The following is a 22,191-nucleotide window of genomic DNA, read 5'->3' on the forward strand; positions in this document are numbered from 1 at the left end:
AGTTTGAGCTCCTCCAGAGTCTATTTGTGTTGAGGGCCACGACTCTCTCTCTCTCTCTCTCTCTCTCTCTCTCTCTCTCTAGGCACAAAACCTCATTGCTTAAGGCCATCCATACAAAATTTGAGAAGCTATTGGGTCGCCTGTAGGCTTTTCTTGAGAGAGAGAGAGAGAGAGAGAGAGAGAGAGAGAGAGAGAGAGAGAGAGCGAGAGAGAGAGAGAGAGTCTAATGTGATATTTGCATGTGTGTAGGCCTATGAAATTATGGTTGGTAGAGAGAAGAGGTCTCTCTCTCTCTCTCTCTCTCTCTCTCTCTCACACACACACACACACACACACACACACACACACACACACACACACACACACACATCTTTCCAACTTCTTCTTCTTCTTCTTGTCGTTCTTCTCTTTCTCTCAATCTAGTGCTAGGGTTTTGTGGTGGAAGGGAAGAAGCAAATGTTGGACATCGACTTTGAGATGCGGTCTCTATCGAGGAGTTGGAGATGCCATTTTGCCAATGCAATGGAGACGTGGAGGGTCATCAAGCCCTCACCATAGGAGCATGAAGTAGTTGTGGTCGGTGACACAAGTGTGAAGACTTCCAACAAAGATTACAAAGGTGCCCCCATCCTTACAAGGTAGTGGCACCGACCCTTCAACGTCATTGAGCTAGGGACATCGGATTACAATGGATAACTACCGGTCAGTTCTATCCCAAGAGCACTGAGTTGATGGCCCACAACCATTCTTCCAATGTCTTCCCCCTATCAATGGAGACAATCAATTCCTAGCTTTCAAGTACTATTTCAGTGAAAGTAGCTGTTACCAAAGATTTCTCAAACACCTTGTGGTTCTTAACCTTTCGAACTTCTTTGAAGTAGAAAATCCGAATGATTTACATGCAAATCAAGAGCACTTGGCTTTGCACCCTTGTCCTCCAAGGAGAGGGTCATTCTTGAAGAATCGTATCCTCCAAGTCCTTTGGACCCACTTGCACAATTTCCTTGCGAGGCCATTGATTGTGTGGAAATCTCTGAAGAGGTGGGGAAGAACCTCACAAGCCATTTTGTAGCCACTACATCTATCTGAGTCGATCCCTCTGGCATGAATTCTCACCCATGTCAGCAGAGACCCCAGTAAAACCTTCCATATAAAGCACTTCATTGCGATGGGCCATTGAGGGGTCCAAATGCTCTTCATTAATGCCACCCATCTTATCTCCGACCACTTTTTACCCTGTTGCTTGGTGAGGGGAGAGAACCAATCATCAGAGCCCATTAGAAACCAATAAAACTCCTTGGTTTTTGGTTTCCCAAATTTCCTGCACTTGGGCTACTGTCGGGCTTTCCACTCAAACTCGGATTCGGTCATGGCATACAAAAATAATTCATCTCTATGGGCTATATGACTTAGACCTTTGTCATTCATCTTTCTGGTAGTGTCCCTCCAACTACATTTTTTTGGAATATTTTCGGCTTTAAAGAGCCAAGGGGGAAGTATCTGATTAACTCCCTCCACTGCTTTATTGCACTTCCGCACAAGCTCCCCCAATATTCCTCGCAGTTTAAGGTTGGACCGAAAATGGGCAATCAGCTTGTCATGCAACTCTAGGCCTTTCCACTATCCACCCCGACAAAAGAGTTTAGCCTTCTCAATCATGGCCCTTATCATACAAGCCCATGCGTGGTCTTGCACGAAGACTGCCGCCAGAAATTTGGCACAATGGGCCTCAACATGGCTTACAGGGTTGATAATCCCCAACCTTCCTGGTTCCATTGATCTTGCAAACGGATTTTCACCATCCCATTGCAAAGGCATCACATCTTTGGTGTTCTTCCATAGGAAATGTTTCATTGGTTTCAGGAATTCCTTCCAATGGCACTTAGCTAACTTGAGAATTGGGCATGTAAAGGCTATGTATGAGATTATAAATGATTTAATTACTTTCACCTTGCTCTAGAAGGGGAGCACCACATACTCCCATCTTCGCATCTTGCTTTTGACCTTGTCCAGAACCCATTGGAATTTTATCTAGAAGGGAACAAGGTGAGGCATCACGTGGGCCTGCCAATGGTTGGAACTCACGAGGCGGACATCGTCAGGCGGTAACGCAGACGTCTCTACATAGTAGCTCGCACTCGCACGCCTTCTCCACACTGCCATAGCGCTTCACCCCTCAGCCTGCCCATGTGTCCTCCTCAGTCAAGTCGTTGTACCTTCACCCAAAGCCCTCAAAACATGATGGTCGTCCACGTGGATGACATCCTTATATTCAAGAAAAGAAGCTGCTCTGGTTTTTCTTTGAGTCTGATCATATTGTTTTTTTCCATAAGGATCAAGTTGCTCCCCTTCCTCAATTCCTAATGCTAGGGCTAGTCCTACATAAGCACTAAAGTAGGCCCTTCTCGAGCACTCAAATGCATGTCGATAGCCAAATACATCCAAAGCTGTAAACTTTTCCACCAAAGTTACCTTTTCCAAGGTGCTTGGGATAGGGCAGCCACCGAGAAAGTGGGAGAGTGTTTTGAAGAAAAATGTAGCTACAACACCCTCCTCGCTGAGGTTGTTGTGGAACACTAGTATCTTGGACTTTGCAATTGCCTTGAGATAGTGTCTAAGGGCTACATCACACCCATGAAATTGTCTCTTGTGCCTCACCAAGAAATCATCAGGCTCTCCAGACAGACTCTGCAATTCAGAATACAGATGTCTCTTGTGCCTCACCAAGAAATCATCAGGCTCTCCAGATAGACTCTGCAATTCAGAATGCAGATCTAAAAGAATTTAGATCAATTAAAACTAAAACCTCATGACAGAGAATTTGAAAAGAATGAGTGTCACCTCTAGTCTCTCGTCATACTTGAGTCTCTTCTCATTCCAAAGGTTCACACTGCATGTGGCCTCCCCTTGTCTTTCTAGCATGAACTGTTCAGTGCTATCATTCAGCTTGTCAAAACCCATTTGCTGCTGAAGCTACTTGAACTCATGCTCAGTGGCACTTTTCCACACTCCTTGTCCTCTTTTACATGATTGAACCACATACTCAAGCATTCCGTGGCATCAAAATTTTCCTCCAGGGCTAAATCTTCATTGTCATCATCTCACACAAAGCCTTCATCTTCTTCGATAGTCCTTGAAATAGCTGCAAGTGCAAAGGCTTCTCTCAAATTGAAAATCTTCTGTATGGCAGAGAGAAAAATGTATTGCTTGCCTTCAATCCAGAACTCAGGGAGGCCTTCTGTTCCTCATCGTGACAGAACTCTTCTTCTACACCCACTCCTTCCACATCAATATCCTCATGAGGTGTGTCGTCCTCTGAGTCCTGTTCATACTCGTACAGCAACTCCACTTTTGTGCTTGGAAGAGCCTTATAAATGAAATGGAGGTACAGGACAAGCATGCAGTCATTTCTATGTAAGGAGCACCAAAATGGCTTGTGGGAACTTGTCAGAAGCGCATACCGTTTATAGAGAATTCCCTTCTACTTCTTGTCCTTGGTGCAATCAAGAAGATGGACACATTCCATATTACTTGAAACTACTCTCCTTTATGTACTTGTGTTTCAAAACCATTGAATGCGTCGATATAGTATTCCCTATTGCCTTCAATAATCTACTGATATGGTACACAGGCATTGAATCGTGCCACTAGCTCTGGATAGACCTCAACAGCTCCGGCTTCGGTGATGAAGTCCATTAGTGCTTCTTCAGCCTCAGCCTGCATTGGAGTTGCATACTTCTTCTTGTTCTTTGCCTTCTTCTGTGATGGAGCTACCTCAGCCTCAACCTCGTTCACCGCGAAGTCTATATTGCGTTTGCGAGAAGGTAGCCTGATTTTTTGTTCTGAGAGGTATACAAGACTGGCGACGATTTCGGCGGTGAATAATCTGGCATAAAATGTGAATAGGTAATTTGATCCAAGACTTCCCTAAACCTCTGTGTTAGTGCTTCTGGATCGACATAATTTGCCGCACCAAGAATGAGATGATGATGAGATGAGGCCTTGATCCTTTATTTGTTGCCAAGAGGACATCGTTATTAGCTGAACATCATACGATGGCCAAAAAAGGCATTAAAGCTACCAGTAATGATGGGTATTATGGCACAACCATGAGGGGTATACGGGTTATGAGGAGTATCAAGCTTACAGACAATGAGCAGAAGAGCCCAGTTTCTCCTCTCCAATTTGGAAATGAATATTTCTCCTCCTCCGATGATCACATGAGCCATTAGCTCCTCCGTAAATGCAAGCAGTGCAAGAGATGAAGATAGTCCTCATTCTATCAACACGTGCAGGAGTCACTCTCATCCCAACACTCATTACACTCTTCCTTGTTGTATTGAAAAGATGAAGGCCCTGGTGGACACTGGCAAGCATCAGGGCTTGTAAAGGAAGAGGCATTTCTATTTGAATGCCACTCCGCTGCTCTGTTTGAGGGTCTTCCTCACTACTTGGTGCTGTGAAGTCTATTGAGCGTTTAGTTGAGACTCTAGTAGAGACATCGTGTGTTGTCATGCTCAAGGTCGTCAATCTCCCCATCGCACTAAGTTCAAGGTCCACCAAGAGTGCACGCATGAGACCTGCTTAAACAATTACCTATAGCGGTGTTAATGAAATCTGATGTGTCTAGCCTGAGCACAACAAGGTGAGGCATCATGTGGGCTGCCAATGGATGGAACTCGCGAGGCGGACAACATCAGGCAGTAACGCAGACGGCTCTACACAGTAGCTCACACGTGCACGCCTTCTCCACACTGCCACAACGTTTCACCCCTCAGCCTGCCCACGTTTCCTCCTCAATTACTTCGTCGTACCTTCATGCAAAGCCCTCAAAACATGATGGCCGTTCACGTGGATGGCATCCTTCAAAGTACGCCCAACCCAACCCAACACTAAGACCTTTCCTCAACAGGCCAAAATGGTAATAAATGGTAATATGCCCTTCCATAGGGAAGAAAATGGTACTATCTTTTGAAAGGATAGGCTCTCAAGGAGCCCTTAAGAACATAGCAGGACCCACAAACAAGGTGCATGTGACTACACGCATAAATGATTGAAAGCTACAATTAATTAAATCTACAATATTGAGTGAGTGAGATGGCAACTTTGACTCTTTTATTCAAATATTTTGTCTGCCTTATTAAAATATGCACTTACGGATTCCTAGGAAAACAAATATGAATTCAAGATCCGAAACAGGAGTCCTTGAATGGACAAATAGGCACATGTCACAAAGAGCGCCAAGCATTGTAATTTCAAAATAAATGACTACAACAGAAGAACCTGCAACTAATTATAGGTGAATAATCTTTTTTTACCCTGCTAAATGCCTTAGTACCCGTGTGGTGAAGACCGTTCAATTGATGGACATGTGTCCTAGAAAGGGCCGTAAAAGTTTTGAAGACAAAAAACCATGTCCTTTTTATGCTGTTTACACACCTTCCCCCCAAACTTGGGTGTGTAGATGTGGAATCTAGCTGGCACAAAACGATTGGCAACGCAAAACCGATAGCGAACAATTGCGTGGCTTGGCAAGACTCCCTATCCAAGCTTGGGTGGAGAATGAGCTACTCACAACACTTCTTGCAAGCAGCGTCAAGCCAATACGTTGTCGATCAAATGTGATAGATTCGCCACACTTGAAGAATGTGATATTTTCAATGTGTAACACTTGCGTGCCCGCACACAAAAGCAACAGGCAGGCAAAGATTGAGTGTGTATCGGGGCTTAATGCTATTTTTCAAAGTCTTTGATGTATGCATGCCACCTTTTTAGATTCTTCACCCCCTTTCAGCATATGCGATGCAAGCTACTGAACTTCAATACTCAAGGCTCTTTTGACACACAATGTCAACTGTTCTATTGTTGCTACTTTCTAGGGAAGTCCATATGTGACATGATACATCCATCTATAGAAGTTTATATGGACAAGTGTGGCCACTTCATAGTTGGGCTTGGCTCTTAGGTGTCCGTGTGTGAGTAATGGATGAAAAAGGGACGACAACATAGTCAAGCACCCGTTAAATAAGACAAGTTGTCATCTTATATCACGGCCCCTTTGATGGTTGGCTTCTCCTTATCACGCTTTTAATGACGTCTAGTGTGTTGCAATGCTTGACTATGCATGAATCTTGCCTAGAAATATTCTTGCGCGCACAGTTGGATGCACCAAAGACAAAATAAATCCAACATGTCCTTTGTTGACTCAATTAAGCATGTGCACGGATCTAAATTTGAGTTCCTCCTTTTTTGCACGGTAATCGAGATTTTTGACCAACTAAAGGCCTTATTGCACTATGGACAAAGGTTGTTCAATTTTGTTTGCACGACAAGTGTCCCAAGGAGGCTCAAAAGTCTTGTGAATGAAAAAGGAATCATGGTCTATTAAATGCTATTAGTGTGTGACCCGCACGTTGTTGCGGCGGTTAAGAACGCATGGCCATTGCAATGGTCACACACATACACGGGACGCACGCGATGGTTTGGTTGTTGACACCGGCGTGATAGCGACTGGTGACGATGGTGCTATTAGGCGTCAATAGACAATGATGATGTGGTAATGGGAGCTTGACTATGGGCCTCTTCCAGACATAGGCCGCCAACATTTTTGAAGGCAAATGGGGCTAGGCACTAGCACTATTGCTAGTGCCCCCCTCTTGATGAAGTGAGGAAAGAGAGAGAAATGAAGTCTACTCCCAAAGGTCAATGCTTGCCAAAAGTTGCTAAGTCAAGACTCAAAATGGACCAATGAAATGAAAGTTTCCAAAAAGGCCCATAGGGCTCTATAAAAAACAAAGTTTTGCTCAATTTAAGGGGCTCTATAAAAACAAAGTTTTGCTCAATTAAGGGCCTTTTTGGTGTGGACATGGCGACCTTGTGTGAGGTAGTGCTTGGGACGCATGCGGCGTTTTTGGTCATCGAGCAGCGGTGCAATAAAACGGTTGGTTGTGGTGGTGGCGTTGTTCAGCATTGATGGACAATAATAACATGGCAGGGGCACCCAATTGCGGTTCCATTCAGATGGGCCATTGACCTCCAAGATTTTTGAAGGCAAATGGGGCTAGGCACTAGCACTAGTGCCTCCCTCTAGATGAAGTGAGGCAAGAGAGGTAAAAGAAGTCTACTCCCCGAAAGTCAAAGCTTGCCAAAAGTTGTTAAGTCAGCCTCAAAATGGACCAAAGAAATGCAAGTTTGCAAAACCGCCCATAGGGCTCTATAAAAACAAAATTTTGCTCTTTTTAAGCCACCACCCCCCCCCCCCCCCCCCCCCCCCCCCCCCACGGTTTTGTGTGCAGTGAAGTGAAAAAGGTCAAGTGTGAGCCTTTGGTGATGTTTTCTTTGTATGAGCTTTTCATTTGTTGGCGTTTTGATGGTTTTACGTGCCCTTCCTTAGGAATTGAAATCCATTGCCTCCCATTTTTGGCATCATTTCCCCCTTCCCCTCTCTTTTCCCTTGCTCTTTGTGTGTGTTAATGCCGGCAGAAATATGTTCCCATGGCCCGTTTTGTGGTGCAAAGGGAGGGAAAACTTGAGCAGTGGTGTGCCTCGGGTGTGTTGAAACGGGCATTGATAGTGTGGGTGAGTTAAGTGGCGGTCTTGCTAGCATGCATGTGTTGAGAAGTGTGTAAGCGATGGCCTATGAGTCTAAATTTTATATTTTGAAGGTGTTTTTGAGAGGATAGAGGTGCTGTGAATGACTTAAGCTATACTGAGGCAACTTATTGTGTTCCAGGGGTGTTCCCATTCCCCCTCTCCAACGTGAACTAGTGTCAAGAATCTAGTACAATGGGGAAGCCACTCTCACATACAAAGATGGAGCTACAATGCAAGTAAAGATTACAACTAAAATCATTTGCCAAGCCCTCCACTTACCATCTAGTTACCACAACTTGCTAAAAAAAACAATGGAGATTGACAATGACAAAGGTTTCATCAAGTAGCAGGGCCACAAGCTCACCTACAAAGACTTAATCTACGCAAAAATAGAGCTTTCATTGTGACTAATTTCTCGACACCTCAAAGTGCAAAGGCCATCTAGATACATCAAGCCACTCCTACATATGGTAATAATTATGGCCATTGGATTATCGAAGCATCATGTTATCAAATGCAATTTGGGAAGCTACAATTTGGAAAGGAAAACCTAAAGAGTAATGAGAACAACAACAGCTATATGAATGCTGTACTGATTGTGATGCGCACTGCATATCAAGCACTTGGGAATGATTGAAGGACTCCTTGAAGCAAAGTCACAACTAGAACCTCTACATAAGTCCATGCATAATGTCCAAGTAGTACGGAGTGCTGTCCCTACTCCAACAAAAAGAAAGACGTGTGGCTCAAGCTCAAAGGTACCCACCACAAATGAATCCACAAAGTACGACATACATCTCCATGGAGAAATCAAAAGAAAAGATAATATCCATTCAGAGTACTAGAAAATTAAAGAAGAAAAGGAAATAGAGACCCCCCTTGTTAAAAGAAAAATCACATTATGCGGAATAATGGAGGAAGCTCAACAACTCTGAGAAGAAAGACTTGCCAGGAGGGCCAAAGAGTAGAAGAAGGCCACAAACACACATCAAGTTTCATCCTCCTTAAACTCAGATGACTCAAGATTAAATTCTCAGCTAAAAAATCTCAAAGAAGAGAGAAGACAAACTACAAGACGACCACAAATTGATTGAGGCTCAAAAACAAAGAATCCATACAGTGCTAAAGTGCAAAGCTAATCAGAGAGATCTGCAATCCAAGAGACAATGGAATACAAATCTTGATTCCATCTTGGATTCTCCTTGCGGTTCAACTACACAACATTAGAGGAGATTGTTCTAGAAATGGCTACTACTACAAGAATGGTAGAGATAACTAGGGATATTACATCTTCGAAACCACCATCTCCACCATTTACAAATGTGCATGAAGAAGGACATGCTTCTACAGATCCTCTCTCTCAAGATCCTACATGTCTTACTGAAGCTGGACAAGAAATGTCTCTCGAGTAGCAAATTTGGGAGCTACAAATGAAGGAACATGGAAATGCGGTACATGATCGTCACGATGTAGAGCCACTACATCTTGAAAAAGCTTGCTATTGTGTGTACTTAGCACAAGAAAAAGCTTCCAACATACCAAAGTCTCCTCCACAACTAGAAGGAGAGCAGAAGGACATGCTGATACATCACAAAGACAAGGGTACATGGGGAAAATAGATCTTCCTCCTTTGCAACCCATTGAGGAAAAGGTGTGCATGAGAATAGTTCAAAAATTTGACCTCCAAGAAATGACATATTGGAACTCTAATTCAATCACAAAATGGTGATTGGGCCCCATAAAAAAGAAGCAAAATATGCCAAAGCCTCCATGATGAAAGCAAGTCAAGAGATAGCAAAGATTAAATAGCTAGAGAGAGGTCTACAAAGGACAAATAGAAGTTACAAACAGGTCTAAAAAAGATCAAGAAAGATGCTAAAATTGTGTACAAAGATCTAGAGAGGGAAATTGAAGAAAATAGTCATTTTCAAGTGGAGTGCAATGAGATCAAAGAGAGTCTAGAGGAGCAAAAGAGGCACTCAAAGCTATGTGACTCATATAATGCTTTGAATCATACCCTCTCTACTCTCCTTGACAATCAAGCTGCAACACCAACAACATCTATTTCTCTTCCCTCTACTGGACATTCATAAGAAGTCAAGGAACTCAAAGTAGAGTTGCAACAAGAGAATCTGCAAAGGAACCTACTGATCATTGTGATGCTTACAAAAAGGCTCAAAAGGAGCAACAAATTAAAGAGCTATAGGAACAGCTTGCCAAAGAAAAAACAATTCAAGCAGAAATGCATGCTCGAGAATTTAAAGCAAAATTTGTTGATGTGGGTAGCACCTCACAAGCTCTTGAACATGTTCTAATTATCTAGACCACATACATAGAGTTTGAAAGGTGTTAAGTAGCTACCATTAATAGACCTACGAGGTACTTCAACCATGGGGAAAACTTAGGATTTAGAAGACAATAGACTTTCCTTGAGTATTGAAAAGAGTATGTTAGAGCTAGAAAGCTATGCTATGGATGGTTGTTGCGGTGACCTGAAGGGGATCGGGGAGTACCACAGACGGAGAGTGGTTTTCTCTCGCCTTTTGTAGTCTTTAGACTAGGTTCTCTTGCTTAAAGGCACAACCGCCTTTAAGTGGGAGGTTGTTGGGGTATAGGCGCCTGTGCCTTGCCCGGCCGCCCAGAGTCTGGGCGCCCACTGACTTGTATACCTTATACATAGGTTAAGGCCTATGTGCCTTGACCGGTCGCCCAGGTCATGGGCGCCCGCCCACTGTTACCCTATACTTATAGTGAGTATACTGTATAGGGGGAGCTGCCACTCTTTTGGAGTCTCCCCACCCACATTGTGTGTGTGTCTCCTTCTCTCTCTCTCACTCTCCGTCTGTGGTACTCCCCGATCCCCTTCAATTGGTATCAGAGCTATGGTGACCGCGGAGAGCACGACGGCTTTGAGAGCTTCGAGGCGATAGCTCGCTCGCTCTCGATGGTGGAGTTCGATCGCGGAGTTTCACGGAGAGCGATTTTAGCTTGAGGAGCATTGTCTTTGGAGCTTAGGAGCTTGGTGTGGTCAAGCTTGGTCGAGGAGGCGGTTGCGGCTTCCTTGGTGAGAGGAGCTTTTGAGCTCAGTGGAGCTCGTTAGAGAAGTGCTCGGCGGAGGAGAGCTTGACATTCGAGTGCTTGGATGCTGTTGTGGCAGAGCTCTTGCATTGGAGCTTGCATTGAGAGGACATTGCATCACGCAAGGTGGAGCAGAAGCAGGTTCAAGACTGTGTGCAGCTCGTTTTTGCCATTTTCGGGCTCTAAAACGCAGTTTTTTGCGTAGCTCCGTCATACAGAGTCAGATCTACATGATCCAGGAGTCTAGGTCAGGATTTTGGCACGCTCCGGACGCGATGGTGATGTCTATTTGCTGAAATTCTGCTTTGAATTACAGTAGGTACAGAAGCAGGTTTATTTGTGCACTTTCGGGTCCCAAAAACACTGTTTTTGGTATATCTCACACACACGGAGTATTTTCTGCAGCAACCAACAAATTCATAGGTGTACACAGGTTTTTGGATATGCATTTGTCCAGAGAGCCACTCATGCAAGAGTGAGCTATGTTGCCATGGTCTTGGCGGTTTATGTATGCCATATATGGATTTGTGTATTTGTTATTGTTAGTTTCTTGTGACAACTACATGCATTTTGTAGGTAGTAACCATATCTAGTCATAAGGATCAAATTTGGCTAGATATTGAATAGTTTTTATGGGATTCTACAACTCATAATGTTGAACCCAATTTTTTCATGTTTGCTGGATTTAGCACTTCATCTTTGTCCCCAAGATTCCCCTTGGTAAGAGATGTATTATTCTTTTGACATGCTCCATGGCTCCTTATGAACCTAAAGGACAATAGGCAACTAAGAAAACATGCATATATTATTTGTATTGAGCGTGGCTATAGAAACTTTGATGATAGGTTTGCAGAATGGTAAAAATTCAACTTTTTTGTACCTATTTCCTTTGGCAAAACAAAAAATAGTGAGTGAGAAGCAATTATATGTTCTAATCACCAACCCATTGAAGTTAACTAGGGAATTTATCTAAAGTCCTACAAAAATCCCTAATCTTATTTTTATGCAACAAAACGTAAGAAATGGCTGTTTTGATGAAAATGTACTGGTCCATCAACTTTGGAGGCTTGGTGTGACCAAAAGATGAGAAATTTTACAAGTTTCTTATTTTTTCCATGTGTAGTAGGCCTTGAACTATAACCTCATGGAAGGATTTTACAAAATGAGTGGATCTACTATGGTTTTGGAGGTTTTTTTCAAAACCTTGAAAGGACACTTTTATGTCCAGTTAGGTTACCAACCTAGTGTTAAGCTTCGTCATTGCATTAAAAGATGACAAAATACTTTTTGTACTCCTTACCTCGATAGAATTTTGCAATGCTTGCTCTCCAAAGAGTTGCTCCTTTCTTGGACTAGTAAGGTCTATGTAGGGAGCATCCTCTAATGGAGTAGCCATGCCACTAGAATTTGAGACTGTGTCATCTTTGACTAGCACCACGAACTTTGTAGAAAGAGATTCATCCACAATATAAAACTCCTTTCCGAAGTGATTGCTTGTTCTTTCCATTGGCACTATCAACTCTTCACTCCCAACCATGACAATTGCATGCAAAGAAGAAAAAGTTTATGGCAAAACTTGCTCCTATAGATATTTAACCCCAAAAATAATCTTCACATTGGTAAAGGGAAAAGCCCTTTCAAAAGAAGAGAAGACTCTAGTGCATGACATGATTTTTGAGTAGAAATCTCTTGCAGGAGATTGAAAAGATGAGAGTGAAAGTGTTAGTTGCGTTTAAAGGATCTAAGAGAATTTTATATTGATCTTAGTAGTTATAAGTAATATTTAATAATTTTTAAAATCATATTAAAATTGGTTTTTTAAAATTGCATTGCCCTCTCCTGTTTTCTCTCTCTCTCTCTCTCTCTCTCTCTCTCTCTCTCTCTCTCACCCACTCTCCCCCTGTGTGAATCACACACATTCAAATCCTCCCGTCTCTATTGCCTCCCCCCCCCCCCCCCCCCCCCCCCTCTCTCTCTCTCTCTCTCTCTCTCTCTCTCTCTCTCTTTCCTTGTGTGAGTGAAGCCCCGCTCCCCCTCTCTCTCTCCCTCTCCCCCCATGTGAATCACAGGGACCCAAATCCCCCCCCCTCTCTCTCTCTCTCTCTCTCTCTCTCTCTCTCTCTCTCTCTCTCCATGTGTGGACTTCCACCAACCCTTTCTCTCTCTCTCTCTCTCTCTCTCTCTCTCTCTCTCTCTCTCTCTCTCTCTCTCTCCCCATATCTCTCTCTCTCTCTCTCTCTCTCTCTCTCTCTCTCTCTCTCTCTTTCCCCATGTGACCCACCCTCTTTCCCCCCCCCCCCCCCCCCTTCTCTCTCTCTGTGTGTGTGTGTGTGTGTGTGTGTGTGTGTGTGTGTGTGTGTGTGTGTGTGTGTGTGTGTGTGTGTGTGTGTGTGTGTGTGTGTGTGTGTGTGTGGATGTAGGGGGTAGCGAAGGGCGGGAGAAGGCGCGGGGGGGGGGGGGGGGGGCAAGGGGAGGGGGGTTCTAAGGGAATCGAAGGGGGTGGGGGCGATGAAGAGCCATGGAGTGGAAGAGGGGGGCATGCAAGGGACGGGTCGGTAGAAGTAAAAATGCATGGGGAGTGTGGGGCAGCAAGGAGGACGCGCATGGGTGTGGTGGCGACATGGGCAACGAGGGGGCTGACGTGGTGATGGGAGGTCAGGGGGGCCCCTGCAAAGTCCACGTGTACTACAAGTGGTCCGCAATCCATTTGGACTACCACATGGACTTTGCAACGGCCCTTGCGTCCCCCCCTCCCCCCCTATCCCCGTGCTGCCCCTCCCTCTGCGCACGTCCCCACTTGCCCCCTATCCCCCTCGCCCTGTGCGCCTTCCCTACCACCAGCGTCCCTTGCCCCCCGCGTGTCACCTTACCACCTCTCTGCACGTCTGCGTCCCCAACTATCCCCTGTCCCCCCTACGTGCACCACCGCTGCTCCCTTTGCCCCCTTCACATCCCTTGTTTCCCAGCTACCCCCGCATCCCCACCTACCCTTAACCCACCTCGTGTGTCCCCAGTGCGCCTCATGTCACCCTCGTGCCCCCTTTCACCCAGTTGCCCCTGCTCGCGGCCCCCCTCACGCCCCTCCCTCCATGCCCCTACCTGTCTCCACCCCATCTATTCCTTGTCCTGCACCGGTGTTGCCATCCCATCGCCCACTCTCCCCTTGCGAGAGCCCCCCTTGCGCCGACCAAAATGAGCCTCCTCCCCCTTGATTTTGTTGAAACACCCTCCCCTCCCCTTCGACAAAAAAGTTTCCCTTTTTTTGGACGCCCCCCTTCCCTCCCCTTGTTTTGGACTCCCCCTCTCTTTTCTTTGTGGACCCCCCTCGCTTTTCAAATGCCTATAAAAAGGTTACTCTTGGAATCTTTATTTTTCCTCATACTTCTCCTGTTCCTTAAGGTTAGTGATATCTATCTTTTAGAAAAGCAATTTTTTTTCCATTCCTTCGTACCTTTCCAAACCTTCTACTCTCACTCTCTTTTCTTTCATTTCTCTCTTTTTTCTTTTTTTTTTGCAAAACTCACAATTGTGAGTGGATAGTTTTAAGAACATCATGAAAATACACCAACCTCAAGCTCAGACCGAGCCTTGAGGGTCAAAAGATTACAAGTTTTCTGCTTGACACAGATACCACACCTACTCCAAAGTTTTACTTATTACAAGTTGTCATCATGACATGTATGGTTCTATACCAATCCTCTGAGGCTTGTTTGCCTCCGATCATGTGGATCATCACTTTGCTCTCTTGTATGATTTCACAAAATCTTGCCACAGATCCCCCTCAAACACGCAGCGGTTCCTTACTTGCCAAAAATGGTGAAAGAAGTAGTATCTCATTATTTGAGTGCACACAAGGAGAGCAGGACTACCCATCCTGTTACTACCAAAGAGAAGATCAGTCTTGAAGAACTTAATTTTCCATGTCCTTTGAACCCACTTGCATATTTTCCCAGCCATGCCAGTGATAGCCTGGCATCCCATGAAAAGGTGGGCTAGGTCTTCATTAGCTATTCTGCAGGCGGAGTTGCGATCGTACCCGATTCCTCTTTCTTGTATCTTTACACCCGTCGGCAGAGCACCCCACATCACTTTCCATAGAAATACCTTCATATACTAAGGCCACCTTGGCTTCCAGATGTTCTCCATGACTCCCTCCCACCGTTTTTCCATCCAGTGCTTCTTCCATAATTTGTTGAGGGGGATACACCAGTTAGCCTCGTACATTAATGCATGGTAAATACCTTTAGAATGTGGTTTCCAAAAGAGGCTACTCCCGGGACATCTCTAGGCACCCCATTCAAAATTGGGTTCACAGATTGGTATCACCACCTTATCAATCTCTTTCAACACCCTGTATACTAGTAATAACTCAAAGCCATTCAATTGAAATTGGATTGCTATAGAGTCAGCAGTTTTCTAGCACTTACTGTTACCATCCCAGAATTGCTCTAGTCGAATGAGCCCCTTATTATTCACATTCCCGGCCATTTCTATCCAATAGGGGCTTTGCGGCGGCCCCAATATTTTAGAGAGCCAAGGGGACCAGTGCAAAATGGAGTTCTTAAAGTCTTTGGTTTCTTCCCCCCATTCCAAAACCTCAACTGCTCTTTTGCACTTCCTCATCAGTTCCCCGGAGAGTCCACTAGATCTAAGATAATAAAGGGGACCATTGCAAAATGGAGTTCCTAAAGTCTCTGGTTTCTTCCCCCCATTCCAAAACCTCAACTGCTCTTTTGCACTTCCTCATCAGTTCCCCGGAGAGTCCACTAGATCTAAGATAATACCACTTCGGGGCGAGAAGTTTGTCGTGCATCACAACCCCCTTCCACTTTGCCCCTTTCGATCTCAATTTTACTGCATTAAGCATTCCCTTGGTTATGATAGCCCAGTCTTGGTCCTGTTTAGCCAATGAGACCATAAATTTGGCACACAAGGGCTCAGCATGGGATACGGGGTTAAGAATGCCGAGCCCTCCTTGGTCTACCAGGCGAGCAACCACCTCCCATCTAGCCCATTGCCATGGCTGAGAGGTTTTTGTGTTGTTTTTCCAAAGAAATCTTTTAACCCGTTTTAAGAATTCTTTCCAGTGAAACTTGGCCATCTTAAGCACAGGGCTGAGGAAAGCAATACACGGTGTCAGGAGTTTTTTGGAGCAAGGTATTGCGCATATGTACATACACATGCATGGTGCATAAAATAAAGAATTGCCCATTTTTCAGAGCCAGGTGGTTACGTGGGGCCCACATGTGTACAGATAGGACATGTACATAGTGCATCGATTTTCATCGTTACCAGTACCAAGGTGTTTTTTCTACAATAATGAGGAGTTGGTAGCGCGTAAAAATTCTCAAGGAAGCTATCCGTGGGTCGACGATATGAGGTAAGCAAGTGCGTCAGATGGCATCTAGTGGCGTCAGGAGGTCGAATGGGGTCAATACTTGCACGTGGAGAAGTACGGGCACAACGTGGATGTTTTCTTGTGATAATTATGTAGAAGGGTCATCATGAGGACCATATTTTGGGGCCACTTCACGTGGTGGTGGGATGCATTATTGAAAAAAGTTGAGTGCCAGGTGCGCGGATGGATGCAGTAGGGTGACAACTATGCACTGCAAGGCCAGTTTTTGGCCTGTTCGGGGTCTGTTTGAGGTCAACTAAAAGGCCAAGGGTGCCCAAGTGATAAAGCTAAGTGTGGGAACTGAAAAACCAGAGAAAAGACTAGGAAAAACATGGAGAGAAGAGGAGGAACAACCACAACTGTGTTTTTGCTGTTTTTGGAGCCTGTTTTGGCTGTAAACTGCTGATCCGAGGTCGGATTTGAGCACTTTGACATTGTAGACTGGGGTTTTGGGCCGTTCTAGATGCGGTAGTGCTATCCATTTTACCAAATTCCTCACTATTTTTTTGCTGTTTTGGTTGTGTAAGTTTCTTCTATGAGCGAAGCTTCTTCTCCAATTTGTGATTGTATCTGGCATATTTCACCCATATTGTGTGAGCTATTTGCCCCATTGGTGTTGGCCCAAGCTTAGTTGTATCTAAACATAAAAAATTATCCTCTTTTGAGCTGAGTTTTTTGGGTGTGTGTGTGTGTGTGTGTCTCTGTGTGGAGTGGGTAAATGGGTAGTCTGTCTCCTCTCACTCCATAGGTGTGTTCCCTGTATCAGCCAGGTGGGTTGTGTAAGCCGAGTGGTGCTCCATAGTGTGTGTGTATATCATCCCAAGAGTGTGTGTCGGGTCAGTATAGAGGCGTTGTGTGTGTTTCCATCCCGCATACATTCTTTTGGTGCCCCCGTTGAGGATCTTCTTCGAGTACCTTCTGCTTTGAGCTTCAAGCTTCGAGATTCAAGATTACAGGTTGCAGACTACAGGTTACAGGTTATAGGGACATGTATAGGTGATTCACATAGGTACAGATAGCTGGAGTACAGTGATATACTAGTAGTGGTGTCACTTGCTATTGTTGTGGGTATGCATCATTTGGTGCATGTTTGAGCGCATTGTCTACTGGATTGTACGTTACTTTTGGAAACTGCCATTGTGGAGCCATATTTGGAATTAATTGGCAGTCCTAGCCATTTCCGAGACTTGGTCTGGAAGATAGTCATTTCTAAGACTTGACTATACCAGATTTGCATAAGCCTTCGTGTGAGGGTCGATAGAGTGAGGTTTTATTGAGTTGGGAGATTGTCAAATGTGGAGATCCTTTCGGTGATACAGGTAGCTGGAGCACCCTTTTTGTGACCTCGCCATAGGCTATGTACTAGTGATTCCTAATTGATGCTTGGGTTCTATTGTTGGCAGTTTATGCATACATATACAGTCTATATTTTGGGTTCTTACTGCTCTACTTTTGGGAAAACTCTGCCAAAAGTTTTCCAAGTTATGATGGCTGGTTTTTTGGTCTTTTAAGCCATTTATGCTGTTATGCTACTGAAATTTTGGCAAAATCAGAGGATAAGACAGGTGTGCTTTCTTGGGAGCTGCATGGTTGACTTTAATGGATGATCAAAATGGCCCTGAATTCACTCCTTTTCATTTAACTCAAAGAATCCAGATAAATGTTCATGTGTCCAGGAAGAGTTTTTTCAAGCAGCGCATAGTCTGTATGTTCGTGCTAAGAAGATTAAGAGAGATACTGGAATGTCCTTTGCCTATTGTAATTCCGATGTTAACTATGAAAACTCATTTGATGTGCATGTGTTTTTCCTTATCTAAAGTTGAGCTCCATTGAAGTTTATGGGAATTGAGTCAGTAAAAGTTTTGGGTTCTTGCATGTGTGTTGGAAGGGGTTCTCGAAGCATCGTAACTTGGATAGCCATTGCCTTCTCTTATCCGGAGTTTCATGGAAGAAGTGATGAAGATGTAGAAGACTTTTTGGAAAAGATGGAGGTTGCCTGCATTAGGAACCAGATCCATGATCCGGCGCAAATGTTACGTCTTCTCCAGATTTGTTTGAAGAGTGATGCACGAGTTTGGTCCAAGGCATTTGAAGAGGAGTTGCGTGTGGCTGATCCACCTGTAAGATTGAGTTGGGACAATCTAAGGCATGGATTGGAAGTGGAGTTTGTGAAGATAGAAGATCCTGACAAAGTGTGGCAAGAAGTACAAGGTTTGGTGCAAAAGGAAGGTGAGCCAGTAGATGTGTACATACGTAAGTTTTCATTAGCATGGGAGCGGATGTGCAAGGCCTTAGCACCACAAGTACCCTTGCCTGACATGATGAAGAAGGACAGGTTCTTGGCTCGTCTTTGGGAGAATATATGTTGGAGAGTGGAGCTAAATAAGCCTAGGACATATGAAGATGCACTAGAGGTAGCAAGGAACAAAGAGTAGAAGCTGAGGAAAATGAGCCAGCTAGGAGTAGAGTCTTTGCCCATGAGGTCTGAATTTCAGCCTATGGATTCTTTACAAGGTCGCATGCCAACGGTTCATCATGAACCAATGGTTTCTGTTACTCCTCAGGTTATGCTAGCAGTGGTCACTACAACAATGCAAGATGATGGGCTAAGGCAAGACATGAGGCAAGTGGTAGAATTAATGAATAATCTCAGCCTAAACATGCTAGGTCAAGTGGGAAATAATCGAGGTTGAGGGAGGTTTGCAAATCATCCAGGAGGTGAAGAAAGGCCTAGGAATGGTGTTGGACAAAGCAATGGTAGGTTCTGGAGGCAGACGCCCACATGTTATAATTGTGGAGAGTTGGGACACATCAGCCCACAATGTGATAAGACACCAAGGATGGGGGGAGACATGTATCCATTGCCAAGACAGGTGCTAACTAGGTCAAATGATTATGGGATTGAAATTAAGGGAGAGGAAGGAACCAGTGGATTAACTTAGGAAGAAAACTAAAAGACAAAAGTGATAAGTGTAGTCACCTTGGAGAAGGCATCAAAGCTAGAGGATACATTAGTGATGCCTATTGGGAAGAGGACCACAGAGGACAAGGAAGGAAGAAGTGCCCCAGGTCCTAGTAAGAAGAAAGGAAAGATCCATGAAGGTGAGGATGTCAAGGCCAAGAGAAAAAGAAGGGCTCTTTTGGCAAGTTACATGTTTCAGATTTTCCACTAGGGGATGGGAAATTAAGCTATGACTTGAAGGAGGATCTGACAAACAGGAAGGCAGATGTTACTTTCGGTAGCTTATAGAGATGGTGCTTAAGCTAAAGAGACAGCGGAAGAGGATGGTTAACCCAATGGAGAAAGAGTCAGAGAGAGGTTTAGTGAAGGTGTTGGCAATGGATGAGCTACCAGACATTTGCCCAATAGTAGATGTGTGGCACAAAAGAAAAAATCTGGGACAAGGTCATGTGGATGGCGGAGCCCAAATATGTGTCATAACACACTCATGCGTTGAAAAGATGGGTCTTACAGTGAGTGGGGTGTCAGGCTTCCGCATCAGATTGGCAAACCATCAAAAAGTAAAATGTTTGGGTGTTGTAAAGAGCTTAGAAGTGGAGGCATATGATGCAAAGGAAGTGGTTGATTTTCATGTGATGCCAGCGGGGTTGGGAGCATACCCTACTATATTGGGCAGAGCATGGTTACGTGTAGTGGGAGTTGTTCAGGATTGGAGACGTGGTACTATTAGCCTCTATGGAAAGACAGGTGCCAAGAAGCTTTATAATATGGACACAAGGAAACGATTGGAGGAGCTTTATGAAGATGAAGATGAGTCTAGTGATGAAGACTATTCCACAGTGTCTGATGAGGACAGTGATAGCACTACTAGCAGTGATGAGGATGCTGATGTTGCATTTCTTTTGATGGACAAAGAATTCCAGGAGTCTGGTTTAATTGTAGTTCCGAAGGAGATTGAAGATGAAAGTGAAGGGCCTTATGAAGTGATTGAAGGGTTGATGCAAACCAAGTTTGAATCGTCAAAGAAGCAGGACTTGATGACACAAATGATCAGTGGGAGACCTCTCAGCTATGGAGAAGGAGATATATTTGAACATGCTGGCTAGTTTTCCTGATTTTTTCATTACTTCATATGAAGAGATTAGAGGGTTCAAGGCAGAAGAGATGCATATAGAGATGAAAGAAGGTGCTAATCCAGTGTGGCAAAGGCTAAGAAGGATGGGTCAAGAGCAAATGGAAGCCTTGCGGGAAGAGCTGGACAACATTAGGAAAATTTTGAACTCATTTTTGAACCTTTTAAGAGTGCCACATCATCAAAGTTGTACAAAAGAAAGCAACCCGGTAGACCCCTCTAAATATTGCTTAGAACCCCATGATATGACCTATCATTGGAAAGTTCTTGAAAAACGGATTCTAAAGAGCCAAGGTGTGAAAAGTTTGGATGACTTCTATGAAAGTTATGCCATTTTTTTTAATTCAGCCAGGTTTTGTTACCGTTACGGTAATCTAAAATCACCTTTTTCTAGATCTACATGAAGGCAATGTTCGATACATGCATGCTATATATCAATAGATTGCATTTGAAGAGTAGATTCTAAATATCCAACCTCCTACAAGTTTGGATCTTATCTGCAAAAAAATTACCGATCCCCACTTTTTGAAAGCTATGCCACATCAACAATTCTTACAAGGCCCATTTTTGAGTCCAAACTTTTCCTAATGGTTACTGAAGGCAGGGTTCATAGTGCTAGTGGAGACCACAAAATGGGTGAGTCCAGTAGTAGTACGTCCAAAGAAGGATGGAAAGTGGAGGATTTGTGTAGATTTTAAACCCTTAAACGCAGCCACTAAGAAGAACCCATATCCTCTTCCATTCATCGATCAGATCTTGGATTCAGTGGTGGGCAGGTTATGAGAGGTACAGTGTGTGTGATGGTTTGTCAAGCTATTTTCAATTGAAGATTGCTCTTAAAGATGGCACAAAGACAACTTTCATTACGCCATGGGGCTGCTATTGCTACACGGTATTGCCATTTGGGTTGTCAAATGGACCATCTTTCTATCAAGAGAGAGCAAATTGGGTATTGGAACCATTCATTGGTAGCTGTGTTAAAGCTTTTATGGACGACTTCTGTGTCTACAGGAGTAGGGCTGAACACCATTAGAAGCTGCAGATGGTATTGGCTCGATATGATGAATGTGGAGGACAACTAAATCCAAAGAAATGTCATTTAGCACAGCGAAGGGTGAAGTTATTGGGCCATATGGTGTCAGAAAATGGCATTGAGGCTGATCCAGATAAGGTTAAGTCTATTATTCTTCTTCCATCACCTACGAGTACGAAGCAATTGGAAACCTTTATACAAAAAGTGAAGTACATGGCACGGTTTATTCCATTGTCTTCTCAGCTTCTTTATCCATTACAACAAGTGGCAAAGCATGATCCATTGCAATGGGATGACAAGTGTGAAGAAGTGTTTCAAGAGGTGAAAGAGGTGTTAGGGGGGTTGTCAGCCATGCACGCTCCTGATTGGGAGAAAGTTTTTAATGTAAATCCATCAGTGGGGGATGATGCCATTGGAGCCATGCTATTGCAAAAGGGGAAGGGAAGCCATTATATGAGGCCAGTGTATTGTGCAAGCCGAGTGAAGTTGATAGCAGAGAAAAAATTCTCGGAAGTAGAGCTAGTGATGACCAATGTAATATTTTCTTGTCTTGATGATTTCATCATTACTTGCTACCACGACCTTTTGTTTTCTTGATGAGTTATGCCTTTTTGCCACAATTAATTAATGGCACTAACATGTCAAATGTGGTCAAGAAATGGGTAATTGAGTTGCAAGAGTTTGAGTTCTCTTTTCTAGTGGAAGACAGTACAAGGGCTACACTAGCTGATTTGTTGACTTATAAGGAGAATCCCCTTCTTGTTAAGAAAGAGATGGTGAGAAGGGTAGTTGAAGAAGTGCCACAGATCAGCAATACACATGTGTTGTTCTTTGATGGCTCATACAGAAAGAGCCATGATGCGGCTTCAAGGGGTATAGCACTTTATGATCCACAGGGGGAGTTAGTATGCAAGAGAGGGTTCAAATTGAATGCACATAGTAACAATGAGGCTGAATATGCTACGTTGGAAGCCGGATTACACATTTTTTTGAAG

This window comes from Adiantum capillus-veneris, chromosome 29, assembly GCF_014529385.1.
Source record: "Adiantum capillus-veneris isolate H3 chromosome 29, ASM1452938v2, whole genome shotgun sequence".
In the NCBI taxonomy this organism is placed as follows: Eukaryota; Viridiplantae; Streptophyta; class Polypodiopsida; order Polypodiales; family Pteridaceae; genus Adiantum; species Adiantum capillus-veneris.